Source organism: Diabrotica virgifera, chromosome 1 (assembly GCF_917563875.1).
Source record: "Diabrotica virgifera virgifera chromosome 1, PGI_DIABVI_V3a".
NCBI classification, from domain to species: Eukaryota; Metazoa; Arthropoda; class Insecta; order Coleoptera; family Chrysomelidae; genus Diabrotica; species Diabrotica virgifera.
In genome coordinates, this window is record NC_065443.1 from 106,363,125 (window position 1) to 106,385,536 (window position 22,412).

At 32.6% G+C, this 22,412-nt stretch overlaps 1 protein-coding gene across 1 annotated transcript in view; it reads right to left on the reverse strand.

The window, feature by feature from the left end:
• LOC114325448 (protein Wnt-7b) overlaps positions 1 to 22,412 on the reverse strand; it is a 444,311-nt gene that overhangs the window by 248,988 nt on the left and 172,911 nt on the right. The window lies entirely within an intron of this gene.

A 22,412-nucleotide genomic window follows, 5' to 3' on the forward strand; every position in this document is an offset into this window, starting at 1 on the left:
AATTTTTTTATCTTTTTGAGGTTATACTTCTTTACGTGCGATATGAGGGTGAATTTTTATATGTTAAAACCTACGATCCCGGCGCATGCGCATTATAACTTTGTTCTGATTGGATGTTCAAATGACATGTCAAAAATGATCCAATATGGCAGCTGTAGCGCAGCTGTGGTTTGGACGGTTTACGGTTTGGTTATGTATGGTAGTTGCGTTTTAAAATTTGTGGGAAGAGAAACAACAAAGGTTAGCTAATAGTTATACTGCCTTTTTAAACAGTTTTCATATTATATTTTTGAAGTTATACTTCAAAATGTGTTAATTTATGTATGTATCAGTCCAGAAAAGGTGTGGAAAGAATATATTAGTGTTTTTAAATTTATTTTTCTACAAACGTGTTAAAAATGCAATTTTTAGGACTCCATAGGAGCGTTAAAAATACTACTTTAAGGCACTAGTGCTTTAAAAATTTTAAGGCACTGCAGTTAGTGAATTGTCAAATTGTGAAACGTCAAAATATTTATATTTCATTTATTAACATTAATATTATTAATAGAACTTGCGGAATTTGAAAAAGGTGGTTTAAAAGGTTTTGTATTATAATTTTGTGTCTTTGGATTTGTCTTCCTTGGGCGTAAAATAATAAAACATCTATTTTTATATTTCACTTGTCACCGTGATGTATAATTATGTATATCTGAAAGGTATGTGCATGCGGCTTGATGGCCTTGTTGGTAGAGCATTGGACCAGAGATAAAAAAATTGCGAGATTCCGGGTTCAAATCCCGGACGATTCATATTTTTTTCTTTTTTTTTAATATTTGGCATTGTTAAGTTTTGGTTCATTTTTGGTAATTATTGTTAATTTTTTGTATTGTAACTGTTAAGTAGGTATATTTATTTCGTTGAAATTATATTATAATAGAAGTATAACTTCTTACGTGCGTACAAAGTACACACACATTCTTTTTTTTTTAGTACATTTTGATAGCATCAGTTTTCTACTTTCATTTGGTATACGTAGAATTGCCCTATCTTCATTATTTTCTGTCTTATGTTATTGCAAAATAAAGGTTTCTGGGATAAAAAATTAGACTAACTCTTAAACTAATTAATGGAACGGTCTCAAATTTTGAGGTTTAGTTAAGTACCCCAATACCCAACTTTGGGTGAAATACTAAAGTTCTAAGGTAGTTTTAATAAAAGTTATTAACAAATAACGATTTTCACTTATTTTGGAGTTTACGTAGCAACAAATTAACTTTTTAACTTTCAAAAATCGCCATTTTGAAGGTTTTTTAATATTCTAAAAAATTAAATTTTTTAATTTTATGTCAACTATTTATCTTTTGAATAGGGTGCAAAAACTCGAAAAAATCGCGATTTTTGCACTAAATTGTTAATAATTAAAAAACGGACGCGAACTCTAGGCAGGAAACAGGTAGGTTTTGAGTTTCTAGCTTATTACCATGCAGTAACTCGGTAACCAAATGACCGGTGTAATAAGGCGGTAAAAGTAATAATACTTTGTCACGCTGGTATATTTATACTATTGATTTTGCGGAAAAAAATTATGAATACAGAAATTGTAGAAAAATTTTTCTAGTTTAATTTTGTACATAAGTAATCGTTTATTTTTCATAAAATGCGTCAGAAAGGTTATATACCCAAAAAACTATTATTAGGCGTCATTTGTTTAATATGGCGGCGCGAGCAGATCTGATACTAGGCAGCAAAGTGAAATTCGAAAAGAGCATACCGAAATCCATAAAACTACCAATTTTCAAAACTCCCGGAAAAATTTCTAAGTAACCCCCTTTTTTGACCAAATGACTGAACTATGACTGCAAGAGAAAATAATTATTGCTACGCTTGCATCGCACTATCTCATTAAGTACTCCTACCTCCGGCTATAGTAATGGCAAACAAAAAGACCAATTTCCTCATGTCATTTTATAAGACAAATAAAAACGATACAGGTAAGTATAACTTTAATTATAGGTAATAAATAATAATGAATGTATGAAATCTCAAACAAATGCGTGGTTGTTTAAACAATACACGTATAATACATGTATGAATCATTCTCATCAATTTTTTGTTTATTCAAGATATGATATGATCGCAAATGCTCGAGTTAAGACTTTTTGTGACCTAATTTTATTGCACGCATTTCGACCTACGTGAATATAATCAATTTCTTATATGAATAGTTATGTCAGGTATTAATGTTAAATGAGCATCATTTTTAATGTCAGGCTTTTACCAATACAGACAACGCTATAAACTTTTAGAGAAGAAAGCAAAATAAAGCCTCTAAAATCGATTTTAATGTTAGTTAAAAAGAGGTTTAATGCTATTATCATCATCATCATCAGTCAGGTTTTTTCAATTTCAATCAATCTCTTCTTCTTCTTTAAGTTTCTTGGTCTCCACCTCTTTGGTACTTCGCCAGTTCTCGTATTTAGACTATAATTAGAAATCAATCTCTTTATATCAATTTTTTAGTGCTTGTCTTCCTTAAATTCTTTGTTTCTTGAACATTCTGAACCAGCATGTTTGCGAGTGTCGCAAATCGTAGGACCATCAACCATATGGATAGAATGATGAAAGGGTTGCCAATGCGAGTCCATTATACCACTGGATAAGGAAAAAATGAAATGAGTCAATACTCGCAATCTTATAGTTTGTATGTTATTTATTAGTTGTTACAATCATGGGGCAACCGGTTTCGAAGCTTACATTTTATGCTTCATCTTCAGGCCCAGTACATATAGTCTTCACATATACAAACTACTAGCTAAAATTAACAAAAAGACAAAATGTACATACATATAAAACATAAAAACAACTATCTCTAGGTTGAGACTAAAAACATACAATAAAGCAAACCAACTGTGGAGTATTGAACTTAGTGTTCCATAGTGTATATTGGGACTTTCTGCTATTGGGAGTGACCAGTCTCATGGAAATTGCTTGGTATATAATTTAATATAAAATATACTACCATCAATCCTTAAGTGTTTAAGGGTTGATGGAGTCTAGACAAGAGGGTATAAATGATCAAAATACACATAAAGTTTTTGTAACAGGTATGTACTTACATATCAGTATTTGGAACTGTTCTACAGCCAAAGATATTTACGGAAGTTACCAGCCCCATCAAAAAGCAGACTAGTTTAATTTTTTTTGTGTTGCAAATGATGGATCTTTTTGTAGCTACTAAGTTCAATACTCCACAGTTGGTTTGCTTTATTGTATGTTTTTAGTCACAACCTAGACATAATTGTTTTTAGGTTTTATATGTATCTACATTTTGTCTTTTTGTTAATTTTAGCTAGTAGTTTGTACATGTGAAGACTATATGTACTGGGCCTGAAGATGAAGCATCAAATGTAAGCTTCGAAACCGGTTGCCCCATGATTGTAACAACTAATAAATAACATACAAACTATAAGATTGCGAGAATTGACTCATTTCCTTATCCAGTGGCATATGGATAGACTTGAGATGGCAGATAGAATGAAAACTCAACTCCATCGAGATGGTTGGGTGCTTGTATTCGTACCATGATCAGAACGTTTTAATGTGATTTTTATAATAAAAAGAAGTAAATAAATTAAAAACTAAATAAATTAAAATTCATGTGTTAAGTTTCATTAATAAATTAGAATATTAAATCATCAGAGTAGTTTTAATAAACACCTTAGGTTATAAACGCTTTTCTAGTAATTATAATATCTTTACACGATAAATATGGTCGATTAAGCTGTCAATGATGTAAAATTACTTCCATTTAAATCCATTATTACTTATTCAAAATAACTACAGACTATAATGATAAATTATTAATTTTATTACAGCTATATACTTTATTTTACTTTATACATACTACAATCACAATAAAGGTTCACTAGAAATAAACAAACCAAGACACGTTTAATGTTATGAGGAGCATTCTCCAATTATTATAGTTTACAATGTGTATACACATTGTATATACCAAATCATGATTTACAATGTATAAACTTTCATGATTCAGGAGTGCCCTCGTAGCATTCAACGTGCCTTGGTTTATTTATTTCTACTGCATGTTGATTGTGATTTTAGTATATATATTACAGTTTAAGTTGATTCTCAGTTAGAGTTGACTATTCCTAGTTCGAGTCAACTCCAACTAAAACCAGCAGTAAGAGTTGATTTTAAAAATTTAATTTAACTTTTACTAGTTGAAGTAGACTCCTCCTAACCCTCGTTAGTAAAAGTATATCGCGAGAAAAATAATAGAATCAACTCTTACTAGTTTGAGTTGACTATTCCTGGATCGATTCAGTAAATGTAGATTATACGAGTATAATCTCACGTACTTTTTTGATGAGTGTGTGTCTCTGTGTTTTGACCGTTTCAACTACTTATCACGATTTGAACATATCCAGTAACATTTACTGATGAGAGGTCAGATGAGAATATTTGGGTCACCTGATGAGAGGTTATAAATACGCATTACTTCAAAATATAATGCAAGGAAAAATATAAGGAAAACGGAATCCAGGCCGTAGAAGAATGTCATGCTTGCGGAATTTGAGAGAGTGATTTGGCTGCACCACTAATGAACTTTTTAGGTCAGCTGTAGACAAGGTCAGGGTTTGGGTCAGGGTCCTTGATGATTTCCCATCTCCGATAGTAGTGGCACAAGAAGAAAAAGAAGAAGTAACATTTAATTTCTAAGAATCGGTTGTTTGTGTGAATCAACCCTTAATACATGACATTGGGAAGAGTATACTTTTTCTAGTTGGAGTCTACTTTTAGGGGATATATGCCTAAGATAGAGTTTCACGATATTCGATCAAAATATCGATATTGTATTGATATCGTATCGAAAACCAATACGATACCGATACAATACATACCTTAGCAATATTAATGTCGATACGATACTCATTATCTGAAATCAATACAATACTATTGTATTGTCGATACGCTTGCCTCGATATTATTGAAAATATCGATATTGAGAAATAAAAATAAAACGCCAAAGTTGTTTGATTATATTTTGTGAAATAGGTATTTAGATCATAATTATTTATCATATAAAAGTATAGGTGATCTGCAACCCAAGCATCAGCTGTTATAATATTTTACACTTGAGTGCATGAACTTGAAATTCTTGATAGTGAGTAAATGTCTGTTATGATTACACTGTTTATATCATGTGGCATTTGTGGCAATACTATGGAAGTAAGTGATGATGACTCAAAAATAATTTTTAACAAATACTGAATTCCGATTTATTCCGAATCTCCGGATATTTCCCCATATTTCCAAAAGTAGTTTTTAAACAATACAGAATTAGTAAGTATTTGTCGACTTTCAATGAAGCATTCAGCCATATTCAATCTTTATAAAAATATACGTATAAGTTATAAGCAGTATTCGTAATATTTTTAGAATAATGTCCATTTGCCAAGCATGCAAAAGTGGGCATAAAGGGCCTACACAGCTCAGATGTATAATCCCTTTTATGTCGATATTTTATCGAGTATTGTATCGATATCGTATCGAAATCAATATCAATACGATATTTTTATAAGAAAGTATTGCCGATATCGATACTCGATACGATACTTCATTGGCATAACCAATACAATACTCAATACTTAAAAAGTATCGATATTGTATCGTATCGTGAAGCTCTAGCCTAAGACGGCCTATTGGCTGAGATGGCATATCACGCGTTTTTCGTCAACTATTTGAAATTTGGTGCCTAGTGTGACAGTTTTCAGTTCCTCGAATTAGAATTTCTCAACATTGCTGAACTTATCACATGTTAGTTTTATTTTGACAACAGTAGCCTTTGGAATATTTAATAAGTAGCATAAAATATTTATTGGCTTTTTTGTATCACATTATAATTCGCGGTTCTTTACACCTAAGTTAAGTTTTTAAATTTCGGGATGTTCTTTTACTTTATATGATTTATATGTTAAAAATGTGTTTAAGAAAAATTAGGTTAAAATAACGGTCTGATTGTAATGTTGCCTGAGATGGCATAGTAAGTAGGTGGATTAGATGGCATAGGTATGCCATCTCACCCTTATGCGTTTTTACACTGCATTAATTTTATTATATGATTGGAGTTTATAGTTACAGTTATGGGTCGTTTTAAGAGGAATTCGAACCGTGACGGGGAAGATTCTGCTTGCATTTTTTGTAATGGCCTCTTTCATTATCTTGTTCTCGAGAAACTTGACTAAGATGACAAATTTGTGGCAAGTGGTCATATTCCGAATATGCCGGTGTACCCAAGACTAAAAAATAAGTTTATTTGTGACTTATGTCGAGATTAGCGCCTTTATTTCAAGAGTAGAGGAATAAGGTCTCTGTTTGGCTTCAGAAGAACAACATATTGCATAAGCTACTGCAAAGATCACGAAACTTCCTTCTTTATATATTTTAGAAACTGTTTGCTTAATTCCTAAAAACTTACATGTCTCTCCCGCAAGATCTTGACTACTTCAGAAATACAACCTTTCATGTCTATTTACCGATCCCGTCCACTGAGTTAGTGAAGAAATCTATATTATATTCTGCAGAAAACTATACAACCATCTCCCTTTACAACTTAAATCTGCAACATCTTTCTCCAAGATCCGTGAAATGACAAAAACCTATCTATCTGAAAGAGCAAATTATTAAGTAGACGAGTTTCTTAATGAATAACTAGAAATTGTAGTACATTTATGTACAAGTAACTGAAGTATTTTGTCTACTTTGGGTATTATGTATATGCAGCAGCTTAAATTTTAATTTGGTTTCAAGGCTTCATTGTTTCTTTGAGCAGTATTCGTTTTTACTATTGGTAGGCTGCTAACATTGCCAATAACCCTCCAAATTTTATTCGGGCTTGGGATCGGCTGTGGTAACCACAGAGCTACCAGGAGTTACCCTAGGCAGTGTCATGAAGTTTAAATATCTAGCCACCACACTATCTAGCTACAGAACTCTCGAAACAGAAGTAGAAGATCAAGTGAATAAAGCAAACAGAGCCGCAGGTTGCCTGAATGAAACAATATGAAGAAATAAAAACATCGGAAAAGAAGTGAAAGGCAGAATTTACAAAAAAGTCATCAGACCGATAATGACATACGCCGCAGAAACACGACCTGATACAGAAAGGACAAAAAGAAAGCTAGAAACAGCAGAGATGGAAACACTTAAAAAAATCGATGATAATATACTATGGGATAGAGCTAGAAGTGCAGATATACGACGTAGATGCAAGGTGGACCACATTATTAACTAGGTAAAAAACAGAAGAGTATAGAATGGAACGACCACATATGTAAGCCGAATGACGACAAATAGAGTAGTAAGGACAAACTCCAGTGCAAAAACTACCGTGGAATCTCTCTACTATGTACAGCATATAAATTCCTCACGTATATTATAAACCAGCGGCTCCAACCACTAGTAGAAAATATTATTGGAGAGAATCAGACGGGCTTTCGACGGGTAAGATCGACACTGGATCAAATATTTACAGTCAAACAGATCTTGAGCAAATCATGGGAACACGATATTGATGTTCACAACGTGTTTGTAGACTTCAAACACTCGTACGGCCCAGTCAAAAGAAACAAACTATACTATATATTGGCTGAATTGGCAATACCATACAAGCTAATAAGACTCATTAAAGCCACAATGGATGAAACTCAGGCATGTGTACGAATACAAAACCACCGGAGAGACTTTTTCAAAATTTCGCAGGGACTAAAGCAGGGAGATGGGCTGGCCCCAACATTGTTTAACCTGGCACTGGAGTATGCGGTTAGGTAAATACAAACTGGACGAGGAAACCTACTGACCAATCGAACGGTTTAACTGGCCGCTTATGCCGATGATATTAATATTATGAGTAGAACATCAAAAGGAACACAGGAAACATACGCAGAGTTAAAAACACAAACAAAAATGTTATGTCTGGAAGTTAACACAGAAAAACAAAAATAATGACTCAGACGGGAAGAAATATAGTTCCAAAAAACATTATACATGAAGATAACATTGAAACGGTTGGAAAGTTTACATACCTGGGAGTAGAAATATATGCCGACGGATCAGAAGACGGAGAAATACGGAAGAGAATAACGCAGGCAAACAGAGCTTATTTTGCCCTCTCCCATATATTTCGGTCTAAAATGTCCACCGAAATACAAAGATGAGAATCTATAAAACTTTAATTCGACCAATAACATGCTATGGCAGTGTCAGTGAAGCCTGGGTCCTGAAAGAAACATCCAAAAACAAAATCGACACATTCGAAAGGAAAGTACTGAGGAGAATACTAGGACCTGTGAGGGAAAACGGAATCTTCAGAAGTCGATACAACTACGAACTTTATAAACTTTATAAGGAAGCAGACTTCAGACTTCATTAGAATACACAGATTGCAATGGGCCGCACATGTGATAAGAATGGGAGAGGATAGGCTACCAAAAAGAGCACTGAATGCTAGAATGCAGGGAAAGAGACCGGTTGGAAAGCCAAGAAAACGCTGGGAAGACACAGTAAACAGCGATGCACAAGCCTTTTTAGGAATCCGTGTATGTAGAAGAGCAGCCACAGACAAGCAAGGGTGGAGGCAAAAAATAAAGAAGGCCAAGGCTCAATTTGGGCTGTACTGCCGTAGAAGAAGAAGAAGAAGAAGAAGAAGAAGAAGAAGAAGAAGAAGAAGAAGAAGAAGAAGAAGAAGAAGAAGAAGAAGAAGAGTAGTAAGGACGGCGAGAGACGGTTCGCCAATAGGAAGATGGTCAGTGGAAAGACCACGAAAACGATGGAATGCCATCATACTGGAGGCATATTGAAAAACAGACAGAGTCATGTGTACACAAAAACAAGAACAGAGAACTTTAAACTTATTAGTTCCTCAGGTTATATTACGCAATTTGCAATAATAATTTATTTAAATTTTGCAATAGAATGGTTTGTTTTATTTCATTATATTTCATCATATATATTTCATTTTATTTTTTAATATTGACGATTTATATAATTTCAGTAAATTGTAATTTTTATTGTTATTTTCTGACTCTTTGCAAGCTTTGTCCATAAAATCGTAAAATTTTCAGTGATAATAGAGCATATTTCTATTCTATTCGTTCAATTTTAGTTCCACTAGAAACAGTAATAAATTAGTGATACTTTGATTTTTACATTACACATAAATCCATGAGGGATTCCGCAAGGATCAACAGTTGTAAAATGAAAAGAAAGGAATATCTTATTGCCGGACCACCCAGAACATCATGTCAACAGAATCGTTCATGAAGAAAGCTGCATTTGTTACAGTTGTCATGTCTCCCAACAAAGACAACGTTTTGTTTCTGGCGATGGATGCTTTATAAAGTTGAATAGCGAGGCCAAACTTATTGTTGTCCATTTATTTTAATGTATACGAGGTGGTATCCTTTTTGCAACAAGAGTATTTCGTATTTTTACAACGTTTACAACGAAGTCAAAAAATATACGTTGGGTGCTATAGGTGCAACTATCGACAATAACATAATTATAAAAATTGTTTATTTGTCTTAATGAGTATTTTATAGGCTTAGGCTTTGGAACTAGAAATGAAGCTGGAGATGACATTATTGAATTAGCAACAGCTTTGGATATGGCGATTTTTAACACATTCTTTAAAAAGAGAGAAACTCAACTTATTACCTACAAAAGTGGACAACATCAGTCCCAAATAGACTAATTCATGCTAAGGAAAGGAGACATACGTGAATGCAAGGACTGCAAGGAAATAGTTAGTGAGACAGTAAGCCAACAACATAAGTTGCTTGTTCTGGACATCGAAGTAAAAAAGCGAAACTAAACAAAAATATCGGAGAGGACCACAAAAAATCAAGTGGTGGATGCTAAAAGATAAAAAAGAAGGTCTACTCAGGGAAATAATAGTAGAAAAAATATGTTGAAACATGAAAGGAAGCCCTAACACAATTTGGAGAAAAATGGCCAATATTATTAGAGAGACGGGTATTGAAATACTTGGGAAAACGCCAGGAAAAAAGTTTGAGGATAAAGAGACTTGGTGGTGGTCAAAAAATGAAGTACAAAGAAAAATAAACGAGAAGGGAAAATTATATAAAAAGTGGCAAGAGACCAGATCGGACATAGATCTTCAAAACTATATGGTCGCCAAAAAGGAAGTGAAAGTAGCAGTATCAAAAGCTAAAGCAGAAGCGTATTCAAACATATACGATGAACTTAAAACCAGGGAAGGCGAAGCAAAGATATATAAAATAGCCAAACAGAAAGCAAAGTAAGCAACAGATTTTAATCAGATTAGATGTATCCGAGATGAAAATAACAAAATACCAATTCACGAAAAGGATGTCTAAAAGAGATGGAGAAAGTATTTTGACAGTTTATTAAATGAAGAATTTGACAGACAGTCTGTGGAGTTAACAAAGACAGTAACAGCAATGGTTATCAGAATAACAAACGAGGAAGTGGCTCAAGCGCTTCAAAAAATAAAGAAAGGAAAAGCAGTCGGACCAGATAATATTCCTGGGGAAGTATGGAGAGCATTGGGAGAGACAGGAATAAGTTGGCTAGCAGGTCTATTTAATAGAATTATGGAAGTTGGACAAATGCCAGGCGAATGGAGAAGCAGTATATTAGTACCTGTCTACAAAAACAAGGGAGACATACAACAATGTACAAAAACATTTGTGCAACCAACTTTATTGGCAATGTTAACAAAAATAAGTCTAAATAACTCACGCTCGCTACAATTTAAATAAATAAAATAAATAAATAAATAAATACTTTATTTTCTTTTGGACAGACAGAGTCTGTATAGAATTAGCCAAAAGTAATACATTAAGTAAATATAACAAACAAATAAACAATTTCACTACACAAACTAACAATGAAAATACATTTAAGATTGAAGAAATTCTTCAACCGAATAAAAAATGTGTGTCATCAGAAATTCCTTTAAATTTAGTTTAAAGCTTGTCAGTCTCTTACACAATTTTATATGCGTTGGCAATCTATTATAGAGTCTTTGTCCCATTATACCCGGGGACCTGCAATATATATTCCCCCTACAAATTGGGGCACGCAATGTATCTTTATATCTAGTATTCATGTTATGTATTTGCCCATTTTGGTTTTAAAATTTTCGAGATTATTAAATGCATATATTATACAAGTCTCCAGAATATAAATACAAGCCAATGGCAATATTTTGAAATTTTGAAAGTACTGCCTACAACTTGTTTTATGAGGGATACCAGCAATAGTCCATATTATTCTTTTTTGTGCAAAAAATACTTCATTGATCTGGCAACTTGATCCCCAAAAACAAATCCCGTATCTCAAACGAGATTCGGCTTGGGCACAATAAAGCATTATTAATTGTTTCTCCGTTAATAGTTGTTTTAAATTTCGAAACAAAAACGTTACTGAGTTTAACTTTGCAGCCAGTGTATCACAATGTTTCCTCCAATTAAGACATTCATCTAAATGAAGTCCTAAGAACTTTAATGATGAAACAAGTTCAATATCATTATTATCTATATTTAAGTTAATTGGGTTAATACATCGTTGCCTATTATGAAACTGCATGAAAAGAGTTTTTTGGGTGTTCAACAATAAATAATTATTACAGAACCAGTTGTAAAGATCTGACAGTAAGCTGTTACATTTGGACTTCAAAGAAGTATCAGGTCCATTGACAATTATATTTATGTCGTCTGCAAATATCGTGAAATGTTCATCCGAGTTAACCGATACAACATCGTTTACATAAATAAGAAAGAGAGCAGGTCCTAAAATTGAGCCTTGCGGCACACCTATGTCAATATCGAGATAGTTGGATTTATGCGTCGCATTTGATAATTTTCCTTTTTATGTTAAGCTGACGTATTGACGACGTGCAGTTAAATATGATGTTAACCAATTTAACGCACGTCCTTGAATGCCGATATTTTTTAATTTATAAAATAAAATTTCGTGATTGACACAGTCGAAAGCCCTGCTAAGATCACAAAATATCCCAACAGGACTCTCGCCAGTATCTATTAAAGATGTGAAAGTATCATAAAAGGAATGCATTGCTGTATGGGTAGATTTTTTGGACTGGAAACCATGTTGGTTACTAACAATCACTTTATTCGTCTGTAAAAATGAGTTAAGTCTTTGTAAATAAATGTATTCAAAAATTTTTGAAAATACCGAAGAAATTGTTATTGGACGGTAATTATTTACTTGTTTTGGGTCACCTTTTTTATGAATTGGTAACACTTTTCCCGTTTTTATACCATCTGGAAAATTGCCATTTGACTTTTGGCGATTAAAAAGTACCTAATAATAATAAAAAAATTTAAATTCAAAAAATATGAATTTGAAAGAAGAATAATTTTATCTATAATTTTAATGTTTTAACGTTAAAATAAATCGAATTTATGTCTTTAAGTCGCTTATTTATAATTTTTATGTAAGCCTCATGAAAGCATCTCTAGAAAGCAATATGACCGAAAACAAAAGAAAACTATTTAGTCTATCGACCGAGAATTGTTAATATTAAATGGTTTTATTTTAAACCTTTCCAAGAGCATATTTAAATCCTACATAAAAGCAAGGTTGCCTTGTTGGAATTAAAACCGTTTAGTTGTAATGGTGCTGTCAAAAATGCCACTCGGTGTTAATGTGAATCTAACGTAAAATCGAGGCGTCGTAGTATAGAATAGATAATGTGTGTTGTATTCTTCATTCTTCTTTTAAATTGACCAGTTCGTTTATATTGTAAGTACTTGCGACTTATTTCTTCCATACTAATTGTACTTCCACATGTTACAACACACTACACCACTGTTTCACTCTAAAACAAAAGGCCGACCATTTTGGACATGAAAGAAGAGGGGATGAGTTTAGTTTTATTGTTTCTAACAAGAAGCATAATTTAGTCTTTATACGATAACCAAATTGGTTAAGTTAAGCTTTCGGTTTTAATATAGCCTATTAATTGCTTTTAAGAAAGCAACTTTAAAGACTAAAAAATCGCTTTAAGGTATATGATTTACTGACATAATGCTCTTAAGATCAAGTAGTTTTCATAATAGGTTTTGTTAGTCATATTAGGAGAATCTTTGAAACCGCAGTAAAACTAAAAGTCACAAACTAGAATCTAATAAAACCAAGCAGTCCGGAAGTTCTTCATAAAACTAAGTAGTTTTAACGTGAACTGAGAATAAACCAATTTAAAACCACAGTAAGACAAATTATCTATTAATATTAATTAGTCTTATTTGATACTCTTATTAGATACTTTAAAACTAGTGACAAATGCTTAACAGTTTTAAAGTTTTAGCAGTATATCTACAAGGTAACTTTAAAACCATTATCTTCTTATTTACCACAATAAAACCTTTATAAACCTTAAATAAAACTAAACTGTTTTTATTCTGCTACTTGGGTTATGATTAACGATATTTTGTAATTAAATTAAATTAATTAAAACAGATTAGGTTGAAAACAGCTTTTTTATTATAGATTTTATATACACTGAGACCTCTCGATTGAGCTGTCAATTATGTAAAATTACTTCCATTTAAATTCATTATTTGCCATAATTGATATACAATGTAAACATATTATACATAATGCATGATATATTATTAATTATATTAATAATTTGTGGTATATACAGTCGGAAAAATGAAAGAATACCCATGAACGAACATATAAATCATGCTGTATTTTCCTGTCACTGTGTCACAAAGAAAATTGTCCAGTGCAAGTATATGTAATAATTATTGTTACATGTACTTGCACTGGACAATTTTCTTTGTGACACGGTGACAGGAAAATACAGCGTGTTTTATATGTTCGTTCATGGGTATTCTTTCATTTTTCCGACTGTAAATAATAGCCTCCGAGAATTCGAATATGGATCTGCAATTATATCTGCACTGCAAATAGGCAATGCTATCTAGTTTTGAACAAAAATATCATAAAATTTAGCATGGCATCATATTATTCCATCATATTATTTATTATATTATCAAACAAAATTTGTGTTATTTAATAATAGTGCGGCAGATTCGTGCAAAAATGATAAGAATTGCACATTTAATAATACAAGCATATAAAATTTGGTACACGTATACAATATACAGAGAGAGTCTGTAAAGTGGAATAAATTCAATATCTCAAATACTAATTGTTTTTTTGGAAAATGCTCAGACCCGTCGATTAGTATTTCAAATTGTCCTTTTTGACATTCAATAAAAATGTATACAGGGTGTCCCAATTTAGAGATATGACGTCATCGTCGATTTTCTTAAATGGCAACACTGTCATTTTGATAGCTAATTTGATAGGGTTTGTAAAGTTATACATAATTGCAAAATATCAAATTTTTATTCTCTACCATTTACAAGATAATAGAAAATAACAAAAGTTATATCTGTAATTTGGAATATATTCAATAATTAAAATACTAACTGTTTTTTTGAAAAATGCTCAGACCCGTCGATTAGTATATCAAATTGTCATTTTTGACATATAATAATAATGTATACAGGGTGTCCCAATTTAGAGATATGACGTCATCGTTGATTTTCTTAAATGGCAACACTATCATTTTGATAGCTATTTTGATAGCGTGTGTAAAGTTATACACATCTGAAAAATTTCAAATTTTTATTCCCTACCATTTACAAGATAATAAAAAATAACAAAGTTATGAAGAACAAAAAGTAATCAAATAATAATTGAATTTATTTATTTCAATTAAGAAAATGCTCATAACGTTGCCCATTGACAATTTGACAATAATTGAGGGCAACATTATGAGTTTTTGCTTAATTTATTGAAATAATTAAATTCAATTATTACTTGATTACTTCTTTTTCATAACTTTGTTATTTTTTATTATCATCTAAATGGTAGAGAATACAAATTTGAAATTTTGCAGTTGTGTATAACTTTACACACCCTATCAAAATAGCTATCAAAATGACAGTGTTGCCATTTAAGAAAATCAACGATGACGTCATATCTCTAAATTGGGACACCCTGTATACATTATTATTATATGTCAAAAAGGACAATTTGATATACTAATCGACGGGTCTGAGAATTTTTCAAAAAAACAGTTAGTATTTTAATTATTGAATATATTCCAAATTACAGATATAACTTTGTTATTTTCTATTATCTTTTAAATGGTAGAGAATAAAAATTTGATATTTTGCAGTTATGTATAACTTTACAAACCCTATCAAATTAGCTATCAAAATGACAGTGTTGCCATTTAAGAAAATCGACAATGACGTCATATCTCTAAATTGGGACACCCTGTATACATTATTATTGAATGTCAAAAAGGACAATTTGAAATACTAATCGACGGGTCTGAGCATTTTCCAAAAAAACAATTAGTATTTGAGATATTGAATTTATTCCACTTTACAGACTCTCTCTGTATACATATAAACAATCAAATTTAGATATGAAGCCATCTCAGATTTTACCTTTTACAAAAATGCTGGGCATTCAAAATGGCGACGATACATTATATGTCACTAATTGCACGATAACTTTTGAACTACATAAAAGCCCGACTTCAACCAAATTTACTAAATGGGTTCTTATTTTGGTGTATAAGATCGAGCTCTTGAACCGAAAGAATCGGTTTACCAGAAGTTGTGTTTTTCCTGATTTTGTATGTAAAAATATGTTGTTTTTTTTTCAATTCTTTCATTCTGTATATATTAATTTTTCAAAAAGGTAATAGGTACCGGCATTGAAAAGAGCGTAAAAATATTTTTTAGGCAATATTTTGATCTTTTTAATTATGTAAATTACCATTAAATAAATGAATAACTTATCTTCACATGTACTTATGTGACGCAGATTCGTGCAAATATTATAAGAATTATTGTGCATTTAATGGTAGAAGCATATAATTTAGACCACATATACTACACTTATACTACTATACAAAGATTCAAGTTTAGATATGAGGCCATCTCAGATTTTGCCTTTTACAAAAATGGCAGTCATTCAAAATGGCGACTATACATATGTGACTAACTGTTGAACGAAAAGTCCTATTTCAATCAAATTTGGTATACAGGTCCTTTTTATGTGTAAGATCAGTGGCGTAACTAACGCCAATGCAACCAATGCGGTGCATTGGGGCGCAGGCCTTAGGGGGCGCAAAAAACTGATATTCTGGAAAAATTTTAGAAAAAAAATATGTTGAAGCAAAACTCCCTGTAGCTTCCCGAAAATAACAAATGTAAAAAAAATATTCGTGGTATTTTAATTCCCTTCACTCACTTCCGTTCAGTCACAACAAAATGTTGGTGACTCTTTTGTTTACTATTATCGTCATCTTATCTCCTCGGCGCGACGATGCACATATGTGTTTATGGCTTTCTCATCACAACTGCTTTTGTTTATTTATCGTTGTTAGCTACAAATATATTCAGGTAAAATATTTTAGTATTATTTTAGTAACTAGGACAACGTGTCCCTGTCATGTGTTAGTTCTTGTTGTACGGTTCAGTAGCTTTATTTGTTACATAAAAATACAAAACTGAGTTCCGAAGTGGTGCTGAGTTCCGAAAAAGGAAAAACAAGAAGATGAAAAAGTGAAAAAACTACCAAAGATTGATATGTTTTAAAAAAAACAGGATTTTGCTGATACTTCTAAAAGTCAATCAGGTGACGATGGTGTTGGTGAGAGTGAATGTGAGCGTGGGGACAAAATATCCACAATAGAAGAGATCGTCGCATTGCATTTTCTTGCCGATAACCAAAATTCAGAAGTCCACCAAAACGTGAGTAAGTCTGCTGATTTAAATATTACATATATAGCTCCTTCTACATCAGCAACTGGCATAAGTAGTACAGTACAAGAAAATACTGATGACATAAGTATAATCTGCAATGTAGAGAATACAGACATAGCTTTTTTTTCAGAAGATATGAATAAAGATGAACTGAAATCTGGTATTTTGAACTCCGAACCATGTAGACCTCAAGGGCATTCCCTAAAGACATTTAAACAAATAGATTTTTTTCAAAAGACTATTATTTTCTTCGAAACAAAAATTGGTCAAAAAATTGAGCTTTTTTGGCTTTGCTACTCTCCGTCTTTAAATGGAGTGTATTGTGAACCATGTTGGTTGTTCGCTAACAGACTTGATAAAAACTTTAACAATGCATGGACTACGGGGAAAATCAATAATTGGAGAAATCTGTCAACAAAAATTAAAGACCATGAATTGAGTAAGTGCCATATTAATGCATGTATCGCTTATGGAATGAGAAAAAATAACAGAGATATCAAAATGCTTTTTTATGACAAAGAAGAAAAACTGGTTAAAGTAATAAAGAGGATTTTTGATGTTATCATAACAATATCAACCTGTAATCTAGCTTTCAGAGGGCATCGGTCTGAAAACATAAAAAATGTTCAAAGTGAGTCAGGAAATTTTCTGAATATTATTGATCTCCTTTCTAGATATGACCCTATTTTAAAGAATCACCTGGAAAACGAAGATAGTAGGGTAAAATACTTAAGCCCTTCAATTCCAGGGTCTCTATTAGTCCCCAATCACTGCAGCAGTAGAGCTATGTTTTTATTTTCACGGTTCAATGCTCATGCAAATTTTCAAAACAATTGGTACAGTTCTTTTTATTTTAGAAATTAAAAAATAGTATGTGAATTTCGTACTTTTACACTAAGATAGCCCCTTAATTTTATTTTCAATTAATTTTTTGAATAATAACTTTTTAATAATTAACTTTAAAATTACTGTTATATTTCTTTGTATAATCTTTCTCTGCAGAAATGTCGTTGTTAGTTTCGTTGAAGGTTGGGGTTGAGAATAAGTCTGGGAATAGGGGCGCACGAGGAATACTTGCATTGGGGCGCAGGTCAGACTAGTTACGCCACTGTGTAAGATTGAACCGGAAGAATCGGTTTAACAGAAGTTGTGTTTTCCTGATTTTTTAAGTAAAAATATGTTGGTTGTTTTTTCAATTTTTTTTTCCAAAACATCAAATCAAAGAACAAAATGAAGGTAAATATTGTAAAATTGGAACGTGGAATATTAAAAGTATAACTGGGAAAGAAATATAACTAAAAGAAGAATTTGAAACAACGGAATTAGACATACTAGCAATAACTGAGACTAAGAAAGGTAAAGGTGAAATAAAATTAGAGAATGAACATACAATGATATATAGTGGAGTGCGAGTAGATCAAAGAGCAGCTGCAAGAGTAGGATGTTTAATACAAAAAAGTATGGAGAAACAAATAGGTGATTGGAAAGCATGGTCCGAAAGAATATTGAGTATCGAAATGAATAATAAAGAGAATAATCGCATAAAAACCGTAATAGTAGTTTATGGCCCAAACGAAGACGACACAGCATGCAACAAAGATGAATTTTGGCATAAGTTGACACTGATAACAGAAAGCGCTAAAGGAGAGATATACATAATAGGCAACTTCAATAGTAGAGTTAGAACAAGAGATGAGTTATACACAAGATCCATAGGGCAGTATGGAGATCAGACTAGAAATAATATTGGGAGAAGAATGCTTGAATTTTGCACTATCCACAACTTGATCATAACTAACACATTGTTTAAGAACAAAGATATCCATATGTAAACAAGAGAAGTAAAGAGCCGTAACGAGAAATCCATAATTGACTATGTACTAGTTGAAAGCAACGACAGAAAAAAGTTATGGATACTAAAGTACATAGAGGCCCAGAAATAGGTAATGATCACTACATGGTTGTTGCAAAGATAGGAGAGAAAATAATAGACATAAAAGATAATCGACCAGATAATAAAAAAATGGTAAAGGTGGAGACAATTAATACTTATAAACTCAGAAATAAAGAAACAGGAAGAGATTGTGAGAAGAAAGTAACGAAAAACTCAATAATACAATATAAACGGGCGAAGAGAATATAAACCAAGCGTGGAATTGGTTTAAACACCTATTACTAGACTCAGCTAAAGAAGTATGCGGAATAAGTAAAACAAATTCCACGAAAAAACAGACAGCCTGGTGGACAGAACAAATAAAAACACAAGTAAAAGGTAAGAAAAAAGCATGGAAACAATATCTACAAAACAAAGCAAACGAATACTACAACATTTACAAAAATGAAAGAAGAAAAGTAAAGCTACTAGTAAGTGCAGCTAAAAAGGAAACATGGAAAAAATTTGGTGATAAAATGGAAAAAGACAGTAAAAGTAATCAAAAGCTTTTCTATAGAACACTAAAAACATTAAGAACAGAGAACAAACAAAAAGTATCCAATAAAGAGTAAAAAATGGAAAATTAGCAGAACCAATTCAAATAATGAATATATGGCAAGAACACTTTCAAGAACTATTAAAACATGGCAACCTTTCAGAAACCAATACTGAACCAGAAGAAGAAATTGTAGAAGAACCAATAACATTTGCCCCCCCCCCTGATCCTGAAAATGACTTGAATGAAATTTACAAAAAATAGATCAATTTTGTATTATGTTTGCATATATAATGTATTGTAAGTATATACAGTGCTAGTCAAAAGTCCGTACCCCCCCCCTCGTATCTTTTGAACGGTTATACCTATAATAGTGAAATTTGGAGGGAGGAAATAAACGGACGTAAGCTTCTTAACTAGTTATGACAGGTGACGCAATAGTGACAGATGACTTTACAGCGCCACTCTGACAGATAATTTTAAATGGGACCTTATGGCAAGTGATACATCGTTTAAAAGGTATTGAAAATACCTATTTAGACATACTAATTTTGTTTGAATTTAAGTTAATTTTGATGAATAAATGAAATAATCTAAAATTGTAGTTTCGCATTTAATTAATAAAAATTCTAAATTCCGCCTATGATTACTTGTCAAAAAGGTTGATGTTGTCGTAAAAACTACTAGTCCTGTCGCCAGGGGGGGTACAACGGCCTCGTTAATTCAGATGGACTTACTCAAGTTTTTTTTATGTATTTTGACCCGTAGAACACGAATTTTTTGGGTAACAGTTGATCCGGATGTCGATAAGATTGTTATAGATCAAGAACTTGAGGAATCAAATAACAGCGATTTTTGGCAAAACAAAACACTATTTTGTATTTTTTGGGCCATTTTAAGTAAAAAATATTTCTACAAGTTTTTTCGTAGGATGCACAGTTTTCGAGATAAACGCGGTTGAACTTTAAAAAAATCGAAAAATTGCAATTTTTGAACCCGAATAACTTTTGATTAAAAAATAAAATAGCAAGTCTGCTTACCGCATTTAAAAGTTTAAGTCAAATTATATCGGTTTTGATTATTTCCATTGGTAAAAATTTATTTTTTTATTGTTTAACAAAGCTATAAACACGTAGGGTTTCCCGTGCTTTTACATGTGTTTTAACGCATGTAACGTAGAAATAGTCTTGATTGCACTAGTACCTATTCTACCTACTCGTTCGATTTTAAATGAGAAATCATAGAAACATCACTCACGCACTAGTTGTTTGTAGCTTTGTTTAACAATAACACAATAAATTTTTAGCAATGCAAATAATCAAAACCGACATAATTTGACTTGAACTTTCAAAGGCGCTAAGCAGAATTGCTATTTTATTTTTTAATCAAAAGTTATTCGGGTTTAAAAATTGCAGTTTTTCGATTTTTTGAAAGTTCAACCGCGTTTATCTCGAAAACTGTGCATCCTACTAAAAAACTTGTAGAAATATTTTTTGCTTAAAATGACCCAAAAAATACAAAATATTGTTTTGTTTTGCCAAAAATCGCTGTTATTTGATTCCTCAAGTTCTTGGTCTATAACAATCTTATCTACATCCGGATCAACTGTTACCCAAAAAATTCGTGTTCTACGGGTCAAAATACATAAAAAAAACTTGGGTAAGTCCATCTGAATTAACGAGGCCGTTGTACCCCCCCTGGCGACAGGACTATACTAGAGAATTGAAAAACGTCAACTTTTTTGACAAAAAAACCATAGGCGGACATTTGAATTTCTACCCATTAAATGCGAAACTACAATATTATATTTATTTAATTTATGCATCAAAATCAAAATCAACTTAAACCCAAAAAAATTAGTATGACTGAATAGGTATCTTGAATACCTTTCAAACGAGGTATCACTTGCCATAAGGTCCCATTTAAAATTATCGGTCACAGTGGCTCTGTAACGTCATTTGTCACTATTACGTCACCTGTCATGGCTAGTTAAGAAGCTTACGTCCGTTTATTTCCTCCGTCCAAATTTCCCTATTATAGGTATAACCGTTCAAAGGATAAGAGGGGGGGTACGGACTTTTGACTAGCACTGTATGATGTTTGCCCCCCCTAGCAAAATTTCAAATGACGCTCCTGACTACAAGAAGCCATAAAACAGCTAAAATATGAAAAAGCTCCGGGATTGACAAAGTCACGGTGGAAATAATAAAAAACATGGGACAACAAGGTACTGAAATACTACTAGAAATAATGAATAAAGTTTGGAAAGATGAAATATTACCAGAAGACTGGAAAACCGCATTGATAGTTCCCATCTAGACAGGTGACAAAAGAGAATGTGACACAAGACGCAAGAGAGGTGACAAAAGAGAATGTAATAACTACAGAGGATTGACGTTGCTATGTGTATTAATGAAAATATTAGAGAAAATAGTAGATAGACAACCTGCGTTCTGGCACATCCCCTAAATCGCAACCCTTAAATATTAATAAATGCCAAACGGCTTAACGTAGGATGACGTGTGACGTATCGTTGGAAAGGGGATGAAAAAGGGGGTTGAACGCAGTATGTGGCGTGCGCATCGGAATATGCCAAAAGGGCATTACGTCATATCTTCGTTTCTATTGGTCCGATTTTGACGTAAGAGGGCTCGTCGGAACGGGGAGGGGGTAACGAATAAGTTGAGACAAAAAACAAAGATGGCGGCAGTGCCAAAAGGGCATTACGTCATATCTTCGTTTCTATTGGTCCGATTTTGACGTAAGAGGGCTCGTCGGAACGTGGAGGGGGTAGCGAATAAGTTGAGACAAAAACAAAGATGGCGGCATTGCCAAAACGGCATTACAGCATATCTTTGTTGCTATTGGTCCGATTTTGACGTATGGGGTGTCAAATAAAAGCGGTGACGACACAGAAGCCAACTGTCAATTCTTCTTCTTCTTTTCGTTTGTCAATTCTTCTTCTTTTCCGTATAGTGCCTAACAGAACGTGACATTCGACATCTTCGTTTCTATTGGTCCGATTTTGACGTATGGGGTGTCAAATGAAAGCGGTAACGACACAGAAGCCAACTGTCAATTCTTCTTCTTCTTTTCGTCTATCGCAAATTGT